Genomic DNA, 20,425 nt, shown 5'->3' with positions numbered 1-20,425 from the left:
CTGGGGCTCTATATTTAAAGGACAGTGGGGTTCTAGGCTTCTGTTAGTGTCTGGCATGCTCTGTTCTGATGACAGAACACGTCACTGGGGCTCCATGTTAAGAGGACGGTGAGGTTCTGGCCTGCTGTTAGTGATTGGCATGCTGACAGAACTCGTCACTGGGCTCCCTGTTTAGAGGACAGTGAGGTTCTAGCCTACTGTTAGTGATTGGCATGCTGACAGAACACGTCACTGGGGCTCCATGTTAAGAGGACGGTGAGGTTCTGGCCTGCTGTTAGTGATTGGCATGCTGACAGAACTCGTCACTGGTTCCATGTTTAGAGGACAGTGAGGTTCTAGCCTACTGTTAGTGTCTGGCATGCTGACAGAACTCGTCACTGGGCTCCATGTTTAGAGGACAGTGAGGTTCTGGCCTGCTTTTAGTGATTGGCATGCTCTGTTTTGATGATAGAACTCGTCACTGGGGCTCTATATTTAAAGGACGGTGAGGTTCTGGCCTGCTGTTAGTGATTGGCATGCTGACAGAACTCGTCACTGGGCTCCATGTTTAGAGGACGGTGAGGTTCTGGCCTGCTGTTAGTGATTGGCATGCTGACAGAACTCGTCACTGGGCTCCATGTTTAGAGGACGGTGACGTTCTGGTCTGCTGTTACTGATTGGCATGCTCTGTATTGATGACAGAACACGTCAGTGGGGCTCCAAGTTTAGAGGACAGTGAGGTTCTAGCCTACTGTTAGTGTCTGGCATGCTGACAGAACTCGTCACTGGGCTCCATGTTTAGAGGACAGTGAGGTTCTGGCCTGCTTTTAGTGATTGGCATGCTCTGTTTTGATGATAGAACTCGTCACTGGGGCTCTATATTTAAAGGACAGTGGGGTTCTAGGCTTCTGTTAGTGTCTGGCATGCTCTGTTCTGATGACAGAACACGTCACTGGGGCTCCATGTTAGGAGGACGGTGAGGTTCTGGCCTGCTGTTAGTGATTGGCATGCTGACAGAACTTGTCACTGGGCTCCATGTTTAGAGGACGGTGAGGTTCTAGCCTACTGTTAGTGTCTGGCATGCTGACAGAACTCGTCACTGGGCTCCATGTTTAGAGGACAGTGAGGTTCTAGCCTACTGTTAGTGTCTGGCATGCTGACAGAACTCGTCACTGGACTCCATGTTTAGAGGACAGTGAGGTTCTGGCCTGCTTTTAGTGATTGGCATGCTCTGTTTTGATGATGGAACTCGTCACTGGGGCTCTATATTTAAAGGACAGTGGGGTTCTAGGCTTCTGTTAGTGTCTGGCATGCTCTGTTCTGATGACAGAACACGTCACTGGGGCTCCATGTTAAGAGGACGGTGAAGTTCTGGCCTGCTGTTAGTGATTGGCATGCTGACAGAACTCGTCACTGGGCTCCATGTTTAGAGGACGGTGAGGTTCTGGTCTGCTGTTACTGATTGGCATGCTCTGTATTGATGACAGAACACGTCAGTGGGGCTCCATGTTTAGAGGACAGTGAGGTTCTGGCCTGCTTTTAGTGATTGGCATGCTCTGTTTTGATGGTAGAACTCGTCACTGGGGCTCTATATTTAAAGGACAGTGGGGTTCTAGGCTTCTGTTAGTGTCTGGCATGCTCTGTTCTGATGACAGAACACGTCACTGGGGCTCCATGTTAGGAGGACGGTGAGGTTCTGGCCTGCTGTTAGTGATTGGCATGCTGACAGAACTTGTCACTGGGCTCCATGTTTAGAGGACGGTGAGGTTCTAGCCTACTGTTAGTGTCTGGCATGCTGACAGAACTCGTCACTGGGCTCCATGTTTAGAGGACAGTGAGGTTCTAGCCTACTGTTAGTGTCTGGCATGCTGACAGAACTCGTCACTGGACTCCATGTTTAGAGGACAGTGAGGTTCTGGCCTGCTTTTAGTGATTGGCATGCTCTGTTTTGATGATAGAACTCGTCACTGGGGCTCTATATTTAAAGGACAGTGGGGTTCTAGGCTTCTGTTAGTGTCTGGCATGCTCTGTTCTGATGTCAGTGAGGACAGTGATGTCAGTGAGGACTGATGTCAGTGAGGACAGTGAGGACTGATGTCAGTGAGGACAGTGAGGTTCTGGCCTGCTTTTAGTGATTGGCATGCTCTGTTTTGATGATAGAACTCGTCACTGGGGCTCTATATTTAAAGGACAGTGGGGTTCTAGGCTTCTGTTAGTGTCTGGCATGCTCTGTTCTGATGACAGAACACGTCACTGCGGCTCCATGTTAAGAGGACAGTGAGGTTCTGGTCTGCTGTTAGTGATTGGCATGCTCTGTTTTGATGATAGAACTCGTCACTGGGGCTAAAGGACAGTGAGGATCTGGTCTGCTGTTAGTGACTGGCATGCTCTGTTCTGATGACAGAACACGCCACTGGGGCTCCATGTTTAAAGGACAGTGGGGTTCTGGTCTGCTGTTAGTGATTGGTATGCTCAGTTTTGATGACAGAACTGACTACCTAATACATGTTTGGATGAAATTGGGGTCCAGGCCTGCTGTCAATGTCTGGCAAGCTCGGTTTTGATGACAGTGGGGCACTGCCCTACACCTTAACTCTACGGCTGTATAACTCGATGACAGTGCGGCCCTAGTCTGCTGGCTGTTAGTGGCACTCTCTGTTTGATGACAGTTCACGTCCCACTTCTGGCACTATACAACAGGTTGCACCAATCAGGGAACCAGAAGTTCGGCATCATGGTGAAGTGAGTACATTCACGGCGCTGACCGGGGTCTATGGATGCCATTACTATCCCTAAACTACCAACTCCCCATTGCGGTTTTCAGTTAAATGACCTCGTGGTTTAGGAACTGCGATGAAAAATTAGTTGAACTCGGTGTTAATTTACTGGTAAACAGTTGGGTAATTAGAACCTACCTCAGCTGCACGTATTTCCGTAGAAAGTCTGAGGCAACAGGATTTCGAATCTGCGCCCAACAGGTTAGGCAGACGTCTGTGCAGCCGGCACTCATCCCACCGAGCAACCTTAAAGATGAAAGTATCAGGTTTAACATAAGTAACGTGCAAATGCCAAGGGAAATAGAATCTGTTCTTTAAAACAGACAGAATGAATATTTAATGGAGGTCGTCTGGTTGAAAAATACTTCAATGTCAGCTTCTCACCTGTCCACTCCCAAGCAGGTGAGATACGGAGAGGAGCGCTTTTCATTGGCCAACAAAGAATGGCTAGAATTCTGAACATCACGCACAAAAGTGTGCAGTATGATTATAATTAAAAAAGAGGATCTTGTGTTATTGATGGAGATACAAGTACCAATTCAAAGAAGTTAGGGCCATATGTATCAAGCCAAATTGACTACGCAAACGCCGAAATTCGCAGAATTTCGGCGTTTGCGAATGCAATTTGGCCTAATGGTATGTATAAAGGAAATCTGCTTGTAAACTAAGGAATCGCAAAATTTGCGATTCCTTATTTTGCGATTGCATTTAAGGAATCGCAAATTTTGCGATTCCTTAAATGCAATGTAAGAAGCTAAAAAAAATCGCAAATTGGCCTTAAGGAATTGCAAATTACCACCAACTTCTAGTTGAAGGTAAGTTGCGAATTCCTTGAAAAATGCATATTTTTGCATTTTTCAAAGTGCCATGTGACGCACATACATGCCCTTAGGGCATGTATGTGCGCCACATGTGCACCCATGCTTGTTTCAGGGGTGCAACAGGGTGTCCTTTGGACACCCCTGCACCCTTGAAAATATTCTCAATTTGAGATTAGCAAATTGCGAATCGCAAATTTCCCATTCATTCCTACGGGCCTCCTGGCCCATAGAAATCAATGGGAAAATATTCCTTAATTGCAAATTCGCAATTTGCGAATTTGCAAATAAGGAATATCAAGAAATCGACATAAAATTGCGATTTTCTTGATACATAGCAATTAGCGATTCTGAAATAGCGATTTCTTAAAAATCGCTATTACAGAATCGCTAATTGCTACCTTCATACATATGGCCCATAGTGACATAACCAATGGTGAGATAAAAAGGAATATTGGACACACAGCAAAGTGATTTTCATCATCATCATAATCTTTATTTCGATATCAAGGATCATAACAGTACATTCACATAAAAACTTAAAAGCTTTTTCCACATTCGTTTTGCATGCACAAATGGGTTTGTGAACCCATTTGCTCATGCAAAAACAGCATGTGGAATGTACAAACCCTATTTTGCGATTCGCAATTTTTTGCGACTCGCACAATAGGGTTTTGTAACTTGCTATTAGGAAGGGGCGTTCCCTTCTAATAACGAGCGCATCCTATTCAAGCATGTTTTGCGTCTGCAATTCTGGGCACAAAACACTCGCAAATTACCACTCTCTTCAAGAGGGTGGTAATGCACTTGCAAAAGGGAAGGGGCCCCCAGGGGACTCCTTCCCCTTTGCAACTGCAGGGAAAAATATTTTTTAAGGCCTTAAAAAATGAAAGGAAAGCGTTTAATTTTTAAATTTTTTTCTTTATCCCATTTTACTTTAAGGAAAACGGGCTGCATTAAAAAAACTGTTTTATTTAAAAGTAGTCCCAGACATGGTGGTCTGCTGATCCCAGCAGGCCACCATACCTGGGAGGGGCTGCCATTCCCAATAGGGTCGCAAATTGCGAGAGGCTCATTAATATTTGAGAGCCTCTCATTTTGCGACCCCATTGGGAATCACAAACAGTGTGAAATACACTGTTGTACATAGGAAGTAGCACCTCGTAAATTGCGAGTCGCAAAAAACTCACAATTTGCGAGGCGCTATTTTCTTGGTCGTACATCTTGATGGGGAAATATTGGCAACCTCCCAGGAGCATATGAATGAAACTCACCAGATTTCCCCATCACATCTGGCCCATACTTCATTAAAAAGTTAAAAAATCATTTGATATCATTCTTTGCTCAATTTTTAAAGAAACTTTAAGTTTAGGCCATAGCTGTTTAAAAATATCAATACTGATTAAATAGCTATCTATGTATTATGATGTTTTCATGTATGGGAACAAGGTGGGCTAAAGTGATTTTAGTAACATTAAAAAGATAAATGATTTGATTGGTTTTTGTTCTACATGTTATATATATATTGCATTTCAGAAAGATTCTGTATTTCTGTGATCATTAGGGTGATTCACATTTGTAATATTTTGACAACTTTCAAAAACTCAAATAAATGAAAGCTCTAAAAAACAAATCAGAACCAATGAAAGGAGAAGGCCCATCAGACTTGGAGAACTTTGGGGATTATGCTATCTATCTGATGCCCTCAGTGGGTTCACATTGAGATCCAGCTGTGGGGGAAGCAACTATGGTTTCCTGGTGACTCAAGCTATGCTGGTCACCTGGGCATTTACCACTGGCAAGGCAAGTACCATTGTGAGACATTATTTGGAGCACTGCATTTACATTGAGTGCTCTATATTTTTGCACCTGTGGAATTAATTTCTGATGTATTGGCCAAGGCCTTTACTACTCCCTTGTGGAATACTACTTAAGTCTCTACTTCACTCCCCACCCCTGCTTATTTGGGAACCCCGGTTCCAAAAAAAAGTCTTCATCTTCATAGAAGTTGGTTCACCAAAAAGATGTGGGAAGCAGAAGTGACATTATGTACCCACTTGTTGACTACTAATGACGTCTTTGTAGCACCTTTTGCTCTACAGCTGTTCGGCAAGAGTATGCGTAAGGAGTGGAGGCTGTACTTAATTTGACAAAGAAAGAGTGCAGGTGCCTGAAACTCTGCTCAGAGGTCTGCGGCAGGTGCAACTAAACAACAGTGCACTGAATACCAAGGCTGGTAGTTTTAAAAGCCCCACATACCTCTTTAATCCACCACCAGATACTCCTTCCCCTTTACCTCACTCCTGCAGGTTCCAGCTGTCCCGTTTTGTGACAGTTTTGCTGTCTCTCTCCAAGCTCGTTGGTCTTCTAATCTGTGTTTTTCCCTCTCTTGCGCTCCGTAAATAAATGATGCAGGAAAATAAGTGCCGGTCCCCAAAAATAACTGCTGGTGGCCACCACCGGAAACCACAGGCTCAAATTAAGCCCTGAGTAGAAGTAAACAGAGCTCTTAGTCCACTATTACTTTCTGTCCTGTTGCTGCCTTCACGACTGAGAGCAGGGGTAGAAGCAATACTAACCAGAGACTCAAAGGACAAGGCAGGGGTAGCAGCTGTTGCCGCCTGCCACTCCTACTTGATGTCCATGTGAGTCTTTCTTCCATGGTTATTCAAACTGCGCAGTTTTTTTTATCACCTTTTTCTGGGCAGTCTGGAGTCTGACTCTGTGCCCCACCTGCTCCCATGGACTCTACCCATTCCCTGAAAGCTGCAAGACCACAGAGGCCACGGAGTCTCCAGCTCTGCATCTGCTCCTCTGTTACTTGGGTTACCCGGATGCGCCCCTTAGAACAGTCTCCATGTCACCTACATTAAAAGCCATAATATTAAGAAGGCGGGAGCATGATGGATGGACGTTTCCTCCACAACGTGCTGGTGACTTGGAACCGCAAGCTACCCGGTGCCGGGGCTTAACCAGGGACGTGCAGATCGGGGCTCCAGAATTGGGCCACTTCCCCTCAGGTCGTCTCTGCAGGATGTTTGCAGTTACAGTGTTTCCCTGAGCAGACAGTTACAACATTGCTGTTGATTTCAAGTTGCTAGTTAGGAGGGGCCCGACACAAAGGGGCCTCGCGTCTCTCGCTGTCAAGGAGAGCGAAAGAGAGAGATAAGAGGCATGGGTGTAACAAACTGCCTAAAGCAGGCCCCGATGCGAGGTGGGCACTCGCAGTTCACTGGGTTCCAAGTGCAAAGCACATTTTAACAAGCATTTACAATACAATGCAATGGTCTCGGCATTATTAAAGGTAGAGCTATTGGCATTGCTCATGACATTTTTTTCTTTAAAAACATAAATAAATGGTATTGTCATTTACAATGGCAATAGGTGAGCATTAGAGAGTAGTAGAGAGTATTCGCGGACAGCGAGCCCCACACACACACACAGCGAGCCCCCCACACACACACACAGCGAGCACCACACACACACACACACAGCGAGCCCCGCACACACACACAGCGAGCAGTGGGCCGGTAATTGATTTCTTTTTTTTATTCATCCCTTACCCCACTCCCCCCGCCCCACTACTGATTCGCAGGACCAGCCGCAACTGCTTTGTAGTATGATGTGCACCACTACAAAGAATACTACAAGTTGCAATTCACAAACTTTGTGCAGAGTTCTACGCTTCTAAATAACCTACACTTATATGTGCAGAGTCCTCCTCTTGACTGCTGAGTCTGCGCACACTTCAGTAAACGTTTTAGTAGTGAATGTGGCGAGACTGGAGGGAGATGTGGGAAATGGGGCAAAGGTACTACAAAAGACGATGGGATTATGGAGGAGTAAGAGGGGTTAGTGAGTGTCAGAGAGAGGTTTAGGGAGGATGTCACCCACCTACCCACACAAGAGTAAGCCAATTAGATTGCTCTATGGGTGGAGACATGCGACTTACACATTTGCAGTATGTTTACACTAGGAGTTTCTGAACACCGAAAGTAGTAAAACGTACTCCAAAGTGCAAACCTACTCAAAAGTGTAAGTTACCTTTATGAATAGGACCTTAACCATGCACAGGATTGCAGGCAAATGATCACATTTAAGGACGAGTGCCTAGAATGTCTGACCGAGTTGCATGAATATAGACATTGCCGTTAAGTGCCTTTATGTCACATACAACAACACCTTCAAGCAGTCCTAGCGTTTAGCAAAAATTATGCACATTTGGGCACTTGTAGTATTATCTTTACCTTTATAGGCATGGAATAGGGTGTCCCTTGGTAGGTGTGTGGGCCTATCCTCTCACAGTCACACATGCTGTGCCTTTTGTGAGGAAGGCTTACATTTCAGATACCTTTCCCCTACCTGTTTTTTGTGAGGGAGGAAACCATAGCTGCCACCCTGTCCTTGCTTTCTTCGAGAGGCTCGCTCTGCTGCGTGCTTACAATGCTGTACCTATGAAGTGAGGGACGCTTGCACAGATGCTACTCATGAGCTTTTGTTGGGGTGACGTAGGTGTGCACCACTCCTTCCAAGTCGGTACTTGTTTTGTTAGGACGGCTTCAAATGTTGGTTCTGTTTTCTGTATGCGGCCTGTACAGATGGTCCCAATTCTACATGCACGTTGTGCAACTGTGGTTTCGTAAGGTGGCGCCATGCAGCTCTTTTTCTGCGTTTGGAAAGCATGCGCTGCTGCTAAGGAGGGTCTTCTGTGTACATGAAAGAAGCATGTGCAGGGGCTGGACATTTTTTTCTGGTCTGGGTCTGGGAGGCTTGTAGTCCAGCTTTCTTCGGTGTTCCAGTTCTGTCACAGATATTTGCCCTGCTTCTACTCTTTGGTGCAGCAAGGGTGCCATGTGTTTTTGCACAAGCAACAAAAATGGACCTACTGCTGGTACAGTAGGAAAATACCGTAACAGTCTGGGTCCAGTGTGCCCCTGAGCGATGCTTTATTTGTAAACTAATAGGTGCCGGTGCTCAAAGCGCTGCTCATACACCAGTGGCTGACGCTATAAAATGACGTCAGAGCAAGATTAGCAAGGGTGCATCGTCCCGAATGTACATCAGGCCTCTTTAATTCACGGCCAGTCACTCCCTGCCATATTAGCTCACTCTTAAAGGTGTCTGCTTTCTCCCTTGGTGACGGCGTTTCTGTGTTTCTTTTCCTTCCTCTTTTCGTTTTGTTTGTTTTTCCCTCTGTTGACCTCGGAAAATGACTGATGTGGGGAAATAAGTGCTGGTCCCCGAAATACGTGCCGGTGCCCCCCACCGGCAACCACCAGCTCAAAATAAGCCCGGGCCCCGAGACATAGGGGCCCCAAGCCACTGTAGCTGGCGAACCACTGCTATAACCCTGCTTCTGCCCATGTTGAAGCGAGGAGCATACACTGCTTCTCCCTTTGCTAGTTGGTGAATTCGTGCAAATTGTTTTGACATACATTGCATTTCTTGAAAGTCCTGTTATTTAACTTTCAATCATTTTGTTTGCATATGCTAAACCACGCCTCGTGGGCCTGCTCGCTTCTGGCGTACACAGCCCCACTTTCATGCCTGGCACAGCAAAGCAAGAATTCTCATTTGAGCTAGCTCAGCATGTGGGAGCTCCTTTGCTGTATCCCTTTCAAGGTCTATTTGCAATCTTCTCGTAAGAGAGCCCTGCAGCTGCCAACACCACTATCTAAAGGTCTGGTTTCTGTCATGTGCAACCTCCTTCAATTGCTTAGCTCAAGAAAACGTAAAACTGTTGGTAACACGTGGAGAGGAGTCAACATTAGATGCTCAACAGCTTGGGGTGCAGGGTGAATCTCTGTCTCCCTGTGCTGCAATATCTCTAGTTTTTCTTTTTTGCTGAATAAGCATGTTTTAGACTTCAAACAGGCTTGTAGATTTTCTTCTTCCCTGTTCCTTGTGTGTATGGAGCTTGCCTTTCTGAAAAGGGTGGCTCCTCCGTTGGAGCGGAGGAGCGTTGCCCCACGTAAGTGCCCCCCAAAAACCCCAGAGATTACAAATAAAACGGTAATTCCTTAGCATTTTATTTTTCATCAGCGCGTCCTGAACCAAGCGTCAGGATAGGGTAGGGCCTGCTGAGTGACAGCGGGGAGTAGTGGTGGGCAGAGAGCAACCTTTCCACTGTTTAACACCATCACTGCTTGGGAGATTCTTTTGCTGTGCTGGACCATAATGTAAATTGGTGTGGTCATGACAAGCTCAGCTAGCCATGACCACACGAGCACCGTGACTCATGACGAGCTCAGCTCGTCATGAGCACGGAAGGGGTTAAAGTGCACATGTCCCTTTGGCCGGCTGTCTTGCGACGACCAGCAGGGCATGCACACTTTAAACCGCTCAACCCAGCTGTCTTAACAGCTGGGTTGAGAGCAAGTGCAGGCTTCCGATGTGCTGGGGAGCGCCGAGAGATGCCGCTCCCACCAATCAGGGAGCTGCTAACAGCATGTGAGCAGGCCAGGATTGGTCAAGGGATTTTGCTGGGGCCTGCATTGCAGTCCCAGTAGAAGCGGCCCACACTGAGGAGGATGTCATCCGTCACAATATGGCAAGTGTTTTCCTTTTTATTTTGAATGCCCAGGTGTGCACACACCCATTTGCCCGCTCCCCTCCTCTCAGTAGATGCCAGTCGCCACTGTTTCTGAAAGGTATATGCAGCGCCTATTTGAGTTAGAAGTTAAACATACACTATTCCTGACTGTGCTGTATGTGTTTACTGGGAAATATTTGCCCTGTCTCTCTTTTCTACTGCAACTGTTACAAATGTCAAAGTGACATCTGTAGCCTCTGTCAATTTGACCCGACATGATTGGGATGAATGGGGGGAAATAATGCTACATGGGGACAGGGAAAAAAGAAATAGAAGGGGCATGGAGGCAAAGGAAGAGACAATATGCAGCAATCGAGGGTTGTTAAATGATGAAGGGGTGTGAAAAAGAAAGTATGTGTAAGAGGTAAGAGTGAAACAGAGAAGGGAGGAAAAATAATGGTAGAAAACAATCCGATGGAGGGTGATAGGGATAGGCAGAACTAGTAACAGAAAAAAGTGGCACATAGACTGAAAACTACATACCAGCAAGGGTAAAAGAGAGGGACAAGGGAACACGGAAATCCAAGGTGTGAAATAAACAGAAAGAAAGGGAAAAGTAAGGGAACTAAATCAACAGAAAATAAGTAAAAACTAGATAGAGATAGGTTATGGAAAGAGAAAGAAGTGAGGGCCTAAAGGATTGAGACGGATATTAAGGGAACAGTCAAAGACTGGGAAAAAGAGTATGCGATGGAGACCACAAGAGAGTGGCAGGAGTCAAGCAAGAAACGGGGAAAGGGATGGAGCTAACCAGTGGAAGGTGGGTAAGAAAGTGAGACATGGTGGACAGGGACTTAATAGGATGAGTGAAGAGATGCAATGGTAAAGAGAGATAGCAGAATGGCGGGAACGGCTCAATCATAGAAATACAAAGGGAGGAGAGTGGAGGACAGAAACTTGAGTGAGCTGAAACGGAAATTGGGAAAAATAGAGGTAAGCAAAAACGAAGAGATGCTAAAGTTGCAGCTTGAGTGGAGAAGCTAGAAGATGAATGTAAGAGGTTAGTAAGAGACGTAAGGGAAAATCACCTGATAATGAGAAGAAAAGGTGATAAAAACTAGGCTGATGTTGCTCAGGAAATGAGTAGTAGAATTTAACCAGGGAAACCCAGGATCACTGGGGACCTGGGGTAATTACTTTATTATAGCAAACAATGGTTACTGGTAATAATCTGTGCAATGCAAAGAACGCAATGGCAATTTAACAGATCAAAAAATAAATGAGCAAACATTTTTTTATAAATAAACATTCAGCAGCACAGTGAGTGGGGGTGCATAAAAACATGCTCGGTGCTCTCTTTTTAAAGTGCTACACTCAGATATAAAGCGTGAACGACACATGTACCTGTACAGCAGGAATAGCATGGCCCAACAAAAAAATGACATAACAATCATATGGGATCTGTGTATTTTAAGGTCGCCAGGGTTTCAAAATCATTATGAATAATGGGATCATCAACCGGCCCACCCCAGTTTCTTCCCTCTCTCCCCCTGAAGGAACTCATTATTAGGGAACCCCAAGACCTCTACTAGCACACCTGTCTTCCTTATGACTCTCTCTTTCTCAGGCTTACAATTTTTTGAGTCCTGATGATGACCTAACTATCCATAATGGGATCGAAATGTCATCGACCTTAAAATACACAGGCCCTATATTACTGTATATATGGAATTTTCTTGTTGGGCTGTGCTATACTTGCTTTACTGATACACGTATTGTTCACACTTTTTAACCCAAGTGTAGCACTTCAAAAAGAGAGCTCCAAGCATGTTTGTTTGCACCTACACTCACTGCACCACTATATTGTGTCTTAAAAATGGAATGTGTTTGTCCATCTATTTTTTGATCTATTAAAGTGCCTTTGAGTACTTTGCATTGTAGAGAATATTATTAGGGATCATTCCTTGCAACAATACTGAAATGAGTGTAAGGAGAAGGCAAACTGGGGTGATACAGAAGTTATTTTATGTGCATTGTACAGTACAAACTAGCAGTGCACCAGTGTCTAGGGCGTTGGTAACCCAGGCGCACCAGTTAGGAATGCTCTAACTACTAAACAGAGGGCAGGTTAGCCCATTTCACATGTTTGAATTAGGGCCCATCAGTGCTTAATTTGAGCCTGTGGTTTCTGGTGCTCGGCACCGGCACTTAATTGTCCACACCGTCACTTGAAGAGAGTCTGACACATGATGGACTGTTTGTCTAATTCAGAGACGAGCACAACAGCAGTTGTTTATTAAACCAATATGCTTTAAAAATAATTAATACTTACTGACAAAGTCATTCTCATAGCTTTGGGGGTCTGGAATAGTCAGAAATGTCACAACTGTTGGAGTGGGACGGTTAGTAGATGTGCTATTACTATAGTTGGCTTCTGATTTTCTTTTCAAACAGATTGTATTGGGTTTTACTGTACACAGACATTCAATAAGGCACATCAATTTTACAAACTATGTACATTCAGGTGTATTTGTCCATGAACTTCGGTTACTTTTCAAGATGGACTGGAGGGCGTGGCCAGTGGACCAGGGCCTCTCCCCCCACCACCCACTTAATAAAGATAGTACAGTGTACAGCCTAGGTAGTCCATCTAGGTCTCTGCTACTAGTCCTTATAGATGCTGCTCAACATTTTAACCCACCCCCAACTATATCCCCCACCCTCCCCACCCCCCAGGTGTGTTACATGCGACCAGGCACTTATCCGTCTGAACAAAGTGACCTCCTGATGAGGGCCCTGTCACTTCGATTTTTACAAATTAAGCACTGGGGCCCAATACATCATTGTTATGTCAACGCTTACTGGACATTCGTACCCCCGCTTAGCGGTGTGAAACCCTTCCGAGTAGCTGCTCATTTTACAAGACGATATAATATTAATTACTAACATTAGTAGGGCCATGTAATGCATCCGGAATTGAGGAGGTCTTCCCGGTTCTGGGTCAATGTTTGCCAAAGCCAACGTGCTTTGATGAAACTGGACTTGGGTGTGTTTTGAAATGTTAGCTGTAAGTCATACTTGCAGGGTGTTCTATTAGGTCAGCCTAGTCTATTGTAAATTATGTATTTATGTTGAATAGTGTGTATGAATCTGTGTCCTTAAGGACACTGAAGTTTGTTTTGTTCCACTTGGGTTCTCAAGTTCTTGGCTTTGAATAGCTGTTATGTGTTGAGTCATATTTGCCAATTAGGTGGCTTTAATATCATTCTACATGGATGTGAGTGTAGTAAGCTTTAGTGTTCAAAGAATTTTATTGAAGTTTAAACGAGGAGGAAATACATAAAACATGGACTGAGTGATACAGGCTAGACAAAATAATACATATTCAAAAGGTATCAATCAATGAGCATATGAAAAACAGATAACAAAAAAAGTCAGATGGCAATATTAAAAAGGAAAAGTGAGTGGAGTAAGTTTTAAGTAAAAAGCAGGGCCACTGGAATGATGTGATTCGGTTTTTCACATAACTATGGATATGCCACATAATCCTTCATCTTCTGAATAATCTGCAGATTTTAGCAAAAAAAAATGGAGGAGTTAACAAAGGGACGCACTTAAGTATATCTGTTTCTGGGGAAATCAAATTTTAAATTTGTCACTCTAGTGTTATTTCGAGCAAAATAAATGACAGCAAAATATATCCACTGATAACACTCCCACAACTTTTAGAACGTGGATGACTTTTATTTTTTGTTAATTATATAAATTAAATATTTAAAAAGGACTGCTAACAGGCAATTATCTCTAGACACTCTCTACTTGATCAATGGTATTCTTTTTTATCAACTGTGGAAGGATGAAAGCCTGAGTCGGCCCTGTCAGAGTTTTTAAATCGTGATCTGTCGACACCAGGGTTAGCAATGTGCCCAGTTACAACTAATTTGGCCACTGTACTTCACAGTTTTGCTTGTGCATTCCTTTTATGTCAAAGTGAGTGCCTGTGCATTTTGCGGACTTGAGAACTAAGGGCCAGATGTAGGTAAAAGTAGTTTTGCGAGTCCTTAACCCCTTGCATGCTTGTGACGGAACCGTTCCGTCACAAGCCTCGGGTGAGCTGTGCTTGTGACGGAACGGTTCCGTCGCGGCCCGCTCGGCGTGCCTGCGCGGCGCGAATTCCGCGCCTGCGCTGACGAATTAATGGGCGTGCGGGTTCGTGACGGAACCGTTTCGTCACAAGCACAGCTCACCCGCGAGCCCTGACGGAGCGGTTCCGCCACAAGCACGGAACCGCCGCGCGGCCGCCCCACCCCCTTAGCGCTACGGCGGAATAGCCGCCGCAGCGAAGGGGTTAATAGCGATTTTTATGGAAGCGCTCTTAAGAACTCGCAAAATGCCATGTAGGTAGGTACCACAATATTTTTTGCCATTCCTTAATATTCCTTTATTGCAAATTGCAAATTGCGATTTGCAATCAAGGAATACCTTCCTATTGATTCCCATGGGTCTAGAGGCCCATAGGAATGAATGGGAATTGCTCACGCAATTTGCGAATACCTATTGGGTACTCGCAAATTGCGTGCACAATTTCAAGGGTGCAAGGGTTCCAGAGGGACATCCGGTTTCACCCCTGAAATGTGCATGTGTGCACATGTGGCACACATACATGCACTAAGGGCATGCATGTGTGCCGCATGGCACTTTTAAAAAAGCAAAAAAAGTGCTTTTTTTAAGGAAATCGCAAATTACCACCAACTTGAAGTTGGTGGTAATTTGCGATTCCTTAAGGCCAAATCGCACTTTCTTTTGTGCTTCTTACATTGCAGTTAAGGAATCGCAATTTGCGATTCCTTAAATGCAATCGCAAAATAGGGAATAGCTAATTTTGCAATTCCTTATTTTGCGAGGGGGGTTTTGTGTGCTACATTGCACACTGCTAATTTGCAATCGCAAATGCTGAAATTCTGCGAATTTCTAGGTTTGCGATCGCAAATTGGCTTAACAGGCGCTATCCTTTGTAGAATTTAGTACAGGGATATGGTGCTCGTGAAATGGATATGAATGATTGCAGCACTGCACAACAAATAGTATCACAATCTTTGGTTTGGCGCATATTGAGAAGTACTATAGAAATGTAAAAAAAAAACATGTTCCAAAAAAAAAGATAGAGTCATAATAGCATCGGCCATCCTGTAAATACACTGTAATTTCCTTTCACACTACAAAGCGTATGATGTCCCGTCTCACGAGTAGTACATTTAAAGCCTAAAATGAAAATATACACCCGTCATTATTCCTCTAGGTCACGGGTCCACCCTGTCTCCTCTCCAGTGGTCAGAGTCGAGGGGATATCCACGTAGAATGTAGACAAAGACAGACGTTGTGTGTAGCACATTTCACTAAGTAATGAAAGACAATTGGTGTCTAACTCAAATAGTCTGAAAACGTGACTACAAGGTGGAGGTCTGCCTAGGGTCACACAAGGGTAAATGGTTGAGCCAGGTGTATAAAACCCAGTGCTTAATTTGAGTTGGTGCTTTCCGGTGCTCAGCACCGGACTTCTTTCACAGGGCCGGGGCTAAAATGTCTGACCCTGCAGGTGGTGATCTCAATATTAATTGTTCAATTTAAAAATAAAAAGAATAACATACCTTGCATGGTGACTGGCTGGTAAATGTTCATAGGCAGGCCGGTGTACGCCTGTCCAGGCAGGCATGATTGTGTATCACCATGTTAGTGATGATGCCATCACTTCTATCACAAATCCTAGAAGTCATCGACAAGCAATGGCTTGCATTCCATTCCCTGAGTCTGAAGCACCTTGCCACTTCCTGAGCCTAAGCCTCCCATTGGATAATTGTAGCTGGGGGCTGTCTCATGATGGAGTTGAGGCAAGGAATCTGCCAGAGAACATTTGGAACTTGGGAGTGAGGCCTTTTGAGGAAGAATAAATGAAAGTAAGTGTGGATTTTCCACTTGCTGCGTAGCCAGAGTAGCATATCCTGCAGCGCTGCATTGCTGCTATCCTCAACGTGCTCGATGCGGCTGTGGCAAAAACACAACTTTTGTGCACCATGAAGTCACCTGTAGAATCTGTGCGCTGCCCACCAGAATGAATGCTAATTGCTGAGCCTGCGTGGGGACAATGCCTGTTCTGTAGCAGGCAAGGTCACAGCAAACTGAGCCGTGGATAAAGATGCCGATGCGTCCTCATCTCCTGACCTACTAATTACAGGCAGCACTAGCAGTGACATGCCCTGCTGTGCTCTAGCAGATACCTGTTCTGTAATAAACCTAGTTATACTTAGGGGTGGGCGGAATTTGCGTAATCGCGTTACGCAATTCTCTGCGAAACTGTAAAAAATCTCCGCGAACACGCAGAAATTCCGCGAACACCCGGAATGGCTTGTTCGCGATGCTTTTCAATCGCCATTTGCGTGTTCAGGGTGAAATATCTCGAGAACGCGCATTTTGAGAACGCGAACAAGCAAAACATTTTGCAAAGATGCGGAACGCAGAATTTGGGGCAATTTCGTGTTTCCAGCGGAACGCGAAATTACCCAAATTTGCTAATTCCGCGAGCGGAACGGAAATTACCACCCAGGCCTAGTTATACTGCACTGAATAATATATGCAAAAAAGCATGTTCATTTGCAGTACATTTTGTTTTTGCACTCGGTGTAGGTAGGAAAGTAAAACACATGTCATCTTCCTATTCTTTAGGAAAGACAACAGGAAATGCAGAGTTCAAAATAGCAGGGACATGTACAGGCTGAAGACAGGGTTCACAGGCAACAGCAATGTTATAGATGAGAGAGAGAGCAAGAGTAAAGAGGAAAAAGAAAAAACAAGGGAGGAGAGCGATAAAACGGAGCAAAGTAAAAGAAAAGGAGGAGAGCAAATCAGATACAAAGAGAAAGCAGACATGATGTGAAGAAGAGAGCAATAAGAAGAGAGAAGATAGAATGAAAGGGTGTAGAGGACAGGACAGAGGAAAATAAGCAGACAAATGATAAAACGGAGACACAGGTAGAAGAGTGATAGAAGTAAAGAGCCAAGATTGAGGGGCGAGGGAGCAGAGCACAGATAAAAGTGAAGAGGAAAAAAAGGCAGTGCTAGAATAAATAGAGGGCCAATTAGAAATACAGGGAATAAGGTAACAGACCAGGTGTGACAAAGACGATAGAAAACAATTAGAGAGGTGAGAGGATAGACTCTTAGAGAAAAGACTCAGGCGACAGACAACAGATAAAGGTTAGAAGATAGAGACTGAGGCAGTGGTAGTGTTAAAAGTGGGGCTCATCGGAGGAAGAAGTGGGTTCTGGCCTCCATGGCAACATTTTCAGCGCCTGCACTTCTTTTTTACAAAGTAAGCACTGATAAAACTATTTTTCCCGAGTCAATTCAGCCCCTTAACAACTTGTTATCTGTTTCCTGGCTGCAGGTCTTGTCTGTGACCCCAATGAAGCGCCTTCTTCAATCCGAAGCGTCCCCGCCCTCTCTAGTCCGCGTGGTCGGCCTTGTCCTGCCAGAAAAAAAGCCAGCGCTTCATGCTGCGTCCTTCGCCTTTAAAGGGAACGTGCACTTGCTGTGTTTTCCTCTGGTCGTGCAACCAGGAAACAGACGTGCCGACTAAAGCGACGCCAAACTCCAAAATAGCAATTTAAATGTATATATATATATATATATATATATATATATATATATATATATATATATATATATATATATATATATATATATATATATATATATATATATATATATATATATATATATATATATATATATATAGCACAGCGTTTTTCATTTTTTGTCTCTTGGTGAAGTGGAAGGGTGTGTGTGTGTATGTAAGGTGGGGGAGGCTTGGCCATTGTCTCTTGGTGAAGTGGAAGGGTATGTGTGTGTATGTGTATGTGGGGTGAGGGAGGCTTGGCCATTGTGACTCTTCGCCTAACTTTTGTGAGTTTTGTTTGCAGTATAGTTTATTTCCATAGATGGTTCTCCGTGACAGAGGGGAGGATAGGTTCAGTATTCCGTCATATGGCTGCTTTTATAGCTGTAACACTAGTAGCAAGCAAAAAAACATTGTTAAAGTCAATAGTACTTCTGAGATGTAAAATAGCCCCTTGTGCATTGCAATGCAAGGACCTGCCCTCTTTCGTCCATTTCTTGTCAGTTACTGCCACCTGAGACATTATATATTAGTTCAGTGGACTTTGAAGAAGTGTGTCCCAATAAACTATCTTACTGTTTTAATACATCTAAAGCACATATTTGGTCAGTGCGCCTGCTGCAGAGATCTTATAATCAGCAGACACGTTTCCAGTTCCACGCGTGTGCAGCCTACCTTAATTTGTCCAATTCTAGCAATACAGCTCATTTGAGTCATGTAAATTTACTGATGAAATCTCTGATCAAATTCCAGGTCATAAGGTCACATCCATTCACACGTTCACCTTTTCACTCTCACATGGGTGATAAGTATAATTCCTACTGGCAACTTAACACTTAAAGTCTCTGGTCTAAGAAACTAAGAATCTCTGGCAGTAAGAATTTGATGAAAAAATCGAAATAATACTATTTGTATTAGATATTTAATAAATACTCTGTGTCCCCGTGTGGGGCATTTTGTTGAGTAACTAAGTCAATGTGCTGTATTTTCCTGGTAAAAACATAGCGCAGTTAAAAGGCGGTGTGAAGTTAAGAACATGCTGTGTCGTTTGCAGTGTCATAAGAACAAGACTGGACTTGTGATCCGGCACAAGGGAGCGTCAAGGGCTGTTAAACCGCGACTGGGAATAATGACATGAAGCAGATTTCCATTCCACAGAGAATTCTTTTATTTTTTTCACTTTCAGGAGAACAGCATTTGTGTATGAAATTTTTCCACACCTAAATTCAGTGTGCAAAAATGTCTGAATTGAGACCCACAGTCTGTACCTTTGCATTTAAGGGAAGTAGTTTGTTCACAGCCTTTTTCCGTTGTATTATTCTACGTGTGTAAGTAATCATACATACTTTTACACACAAAGGCCTCTTTTGACAACCACTGCCCATGTTGTTTTTTCATACGTTGGGATTGTAAAACTTTGTGTTAAATGACCTAAGTGTTTGGACAGTCCTCACATGTTTGAGTTATTGCCTTGGTTACGTCGGCATCCTTTAAAAAAATAATCCTTTAACATGTATTACTTGAGTGGTATTATATAACTCAGAAAAAAAACAAAAAAGTAACGGGGGAATGTTTGAATGAATTACAACCACTGGTAAATATCCAGGAACCATTCCAGTCCATCATTTTTTTGTCCACCATGAGACACCAGAGACCTGTCATATGCAAATCAGACTTGGTCCAGGCCCAATGGACACAGTCCCACCCAAAACTGCAAAGCCTGGTCCCTTCTGTACAGGAACTTATAAATCACTATTTTGTTTTCAGTCTTTTGGGCCTCTTCAGTGAAGTGCCCCTTGAGACCTGTAGCACAGGGAGCACCAGCCCCACATGTTTTATATAACACGGTATATGTCACTTCACAGCTACTTTAGTGGGATTTTAAAAAAGTGTTAGTATGAACTGCACACTAAATTGTTCCATGTTTCTTTGTGAATGGGTGTTGTCTTTTTGAGGTTTGGTTAGGTGAGCCCTGGGGAGACAATGCAGGTCCTTGAGAACTCCAACACAGCAGGTTCCTTCTGAAGAGGAATCATTTCTGATTTTCAGAGGATATGAGTCTTCCACATTGAGTGATGGGGCCCTGTTCCTGAGAAAGGTGGGTTTGTGCCGTCCAGATGTGCATTCCCTATAAGTTCCATGGAAAGATACGATTTTATGTCTTCCCTAAATGTGTGGGAGTTTGGTTGGGATATCAGAGTTGAGCCTAGATCATCCAGAAATGGGTTTCAAGGATCTTGAGGTTCTTACTCCATGGGCCTTCGAGCTTGACGAGGCATGCCATTTTGGTGCAAGGCAGTCATGTCAGAGATTCCTGACGGCACACAACAACCAACCAGTATTTGGTGATAGGGAGGACCCCTAACTCAAAAAGCTTTGCACCTGGCACTGAGGGCTTTGAGGTGCATCCTTTGATGCTCTGGGAGACATGGCGTTTCTCCAGGACAGGGGTGATATCATCTAACGTTTTCAAGTTCATGTGCGGACCATCTGGCAGGATTGTATGGTGTTTTAGGATTTGTGTACTTGTTAGCTCAGAGCTAACTATATTGTGGCCATTCAGCCTTGGTAAGAAAAGGGATCTGTTTAGTTCTACACATTGGTAAGTCATAAGCAGCAACAGCGCTCTTCTAGACACAGATAGCTG

At 44.2% G+C, this 20,425-nt stretch overlaps 1 protein-coding gene across 2 annotated transcripts in view; it reads right to left on the bottom strand.

Moving 5' to 3' along the window:
* The window catches only part of LOC147692453 (N-acetyllactosaminide beta-1,3-N-acetylglucosaminyltransferase 2-like), a 193,438-nt gene that overhangs the window by 163,002 nt on the left and 10,011 nt on the right, over positions 1-20,425 (bottom strand). Inside the window, exon 2 of one of the 2 annotated variants that reach the window (XM_086938654.1) lies at positions 2,895-3,002. The exons of the other annotated variant lie outside the window; for it this stretch is intronic. The gene's annotated coding sequence lies outside the window, so the exon portion shown is untranslated. The remainder of the gene's footprint in view (positions 1-2,894; positions 3,003-20,425) is intronic. 2 annotated transcript variants of the gene reach the window in all.

This window comes from Lissotriton vulgaris, chromosome 9 (genome assembly GCF_964263255.1).
Source record: "Lissotriton vulgaris chromosome 9, aLisVul1.2, whole genome shotgun sequence".
Lineage (NCBI taxonomy): Eukaryota > Metazoa > Chordata > Amphibia > Caudata > Salamandridae > Lissotriton > Lissotriton vulgaris.
Note: the sequence above shows the minus strand (reverse complement) of the source record. Positions and strands in the feature narration are given on the sequence as shown.